Source organism: Acipenser ruthenus, unplaced genomic scaffold (assembly GCF_902713425.1).
Source record: "Acipenser ruthenus unplaced genomic scaffold, fAciRut3.2 maternal haplotype, whole genome shotgun sequence".
Taxonomy (NCBI): Eukaryota; Metazoa; Chordata; class Actinopteri; order Acipenseriformes; family Acipenseridae; genus Acipenser; species Acipenser ruthenus.
In genome coordinates, this window is record NW_026707543.1 from 11,826 (window position 1) to 15,000 (window position 3,175).

Genomic DNA, 3,175 nt, shown 5'->3' on the forward strand with positions numbered 1-3,175 from the left:
ATATGTTGTAACAATTGTAAGTTGCCCTGGATAAGGGTGTCTGCTAAGAAATAAATAATAATAATAATAATCAATTACATACTTTGCAAGTTGTGCAGCCATTTTGTCTGCTACAAACGAGAGCATATTACAACCTGCATGGTCGGAATGCAGCATGTTCCCAGTATCCAATCCATTAAGCTGCTGTAGCTGCAAAATGTTTGGATGCATCTTAAACGTTTTCTTTACAAATCATGTAGGCTGTTATCATTATGCTCGTCGTTTTTTCCGATCACTGCAGTGCTGTTTTCAGCAGCTTTCTCTATGGCCTGCTTTTGTCTGGCTTGCGCTATGTGTTCACATTTCATATGAGACTTGCATTTACCGTGTTCACTTATTTTGTCATTTAGTTTTTTGGCTGATGTTGCAGTTGTGCCATTCATAAAGGCCTGGTCAATTCCAGGTCGTTCTTTTATATGGGTTCCCAGATCACGAATTGCTGAACAAACCGAGCAAATGACTGAACCGCTGGGATTAGCCTTTAGCCAAGCGCGATTAGCCTTCCATTTTTTGAAGCGAGCCTGCCCTACACAGCCGCCGATATTAATTGCCTGCTCTTCTGAGGCCCCTATGCTCTCCTGTGTGTCAGTACACATAGGGTACATACCTGCTCGTCACCTTTGATAGCTTTATTTCTGCCGCTGCAGAAATAAAGCTGTCTAGAGGATGAGATGTTCAATTTGAGCCCAGTTTTGGCTGTTTTGGTGATTTTTTGTATTTTTCATTCATTAGTAGTAAACTGGCAGTTATAGAAAAATAGCTGAATATGTCAATGGTTTCCTCCCAGTTTCTCAATATCTCCACATTTCTTAGCCACATAGTCAGGTTTAATGTAAACTAGAAGTTGTGATCTTCAATTTAAACCCACTTTTGCCTGTTTGGGGGATTTCTTTCATTATTAGTAAACTGGCAGTTATATACCATTCTGTTCAATACAGTTGATTTGACTGCACAGCAAAAACCAGCTAGCTTTGAGGCTGCATACCTCCATAAATAGGAAAGTTCCACACATATTGCAAAAATGCTCTAGTCCACAGTGATCAGACCTACAATTTGAGACCATTTGGTGATAAAATGCAGCTTTGTGTCAATTTTAAACCACCCCAGACGTTTCTGTGCAATACTGTTTGTCATTTGTTCAAAGGCGTACAAATAAACACCTGTATTTGTTGACAGAGATGCTGTGTCAGTGTATAAACACCTGTATTTGTTGACAGAGATGCTGTGTCAGTGTATAAACACCTGTATTTGTTGACAGAGATGCTGTGTCAGTGTATAAACACCTGTATTTGTTGACAGAGATGCTGTGTCAGTGTATAAACACCTGTATTTGTTGACAGAGATGCTGTGTCAGTGTATAAAGGCCTGATCTCATTTACACAGGGGCTGTGTCAGTGTATAAACACCTGTACTTGTTGACAGAGACCGACTTTATACCTTAGAAGAAGGTAAAGCTTTTTTTGTAGCTCTGGTCATTTACTTCGATTCTGGCTGTGGTCATATAACTCAATTCTGACTCTGTTCATGTAGCAGTATTCTGACTCTTGTCATGTAACTCAATTCTGACTATGGTCATGTAGCACTATTCTGACTCTGGTCATATTCCAGTATTGTCACACTAAGTTCCAACATTGGCTAGTTCAGGGATCCCGGCTATTGTGTACTGCCCCAGTATAAATATGTTTAATCTACATACAAAGCTGTTTAATCTACCCTGCCCTCTGCTCCCTTTGAACTGTCCCCTGCTCCCTTTGTCTGTACCCTGCTCCTCTGCGTAAAAATGTCATTTTAAATACAACAAAGATCCGCACAGCAAGGGTATGGAGCGCATAACTTGGCACAGCAAGGCAGCTCCTAGCTGGGCAGATGCTGCAGCTCTGCCTCTCATGCAACTGCTACATTTCATAAAAATAGGAATGTGTCAAGCAAGGAGAATAGCCAATTCGTTAGGAACAGGCATTTGGAAGACAGTACATGTTTCAAATGATTGAAAACTGGGAAACTCTTTGAGAAAAAAATCTTAAAATCCTTTATTGAAAAATAAATAATATCCACATTTGTTTTAAAGAAATAATGTTCCGATAGTCGTTTGAAATGTGCTGCAAGTTTAAAATCATCTGGAAATTAAACACTGATGCCTTTTTTAATTGTATTTTTTCTGAAAAAAAGTTGAAAGGCTGGGAGGATCTTCTGTGGAGAAGATCTTCCCGGCCTTTCAACATTTACTTTTCAAAACGAACATTTGTCATTCAAAAGAATGTGGAGAAGATCTTCCCTCCCTTTCAACATTAATTCTCAAACTGAATGCAGTAGGGATTCAAGGAAATGCATGCACATGGATTAGGGAGTGGTTAACATGTAGAAAACAGAAAGTACTAAATAGAGGAGAAACCTCAAAATGTAGTGAGGTAGCCAGGGGTGTACCTCAGGGATCACTATTAGGTCCTCTGCTATTCCTAATCTACATTCATGATTTAGATTCTGGTATAGTAAGCAAGCTTGTTAAATTTGCAGACGACACAAAAATAGGAGTGGCGGCAAACACTGTTGTAGCAGCAAAGGTCATTCAAAATGATCTAGACAGCATTCAGAACTTGGCAGACACGTGGCAAATTACATTTTAATAGAGAGAAGTGTAACGTATTGCACACAGGCAATACAAATGGGCATTATAAATATCATATGGGAGATACTGAAATTGAAGAAGGGATCTATGAAAAAGACCTAGGAGTTTATGTTGACTCAGAAATGTCTTCATCGAGACAATGTGAGGAAGCAATAAAAAAGGCCAACAAGATGCTCGGATATATTGTGAGGTGTGTTGATTTTAAATCAAGGGAAGTAATGTTAAAACTTTACAATGCATTAGTAAGACCTCACCTAGAATACTGTGTTCAGTTCTGGTCACCTTGTTACAAAAAGGATATTGCTGCTCTAGAAAGAGTGCAAAGAAGATGGTTAATCTTCCCTCTGACATTCTCCATTGACAAATTGAGGGATGCGCACCAGGCCGCACACCCGCCGCTCCGGATTCGGGGATCTGAACCCGACTCTCTTTGGATCGGCCGGGGGGCGACGGAGGCAATCACCCCTCCCTTTCAGAACGGCATTCGCCTATCTCTTAGGACCGACTGAC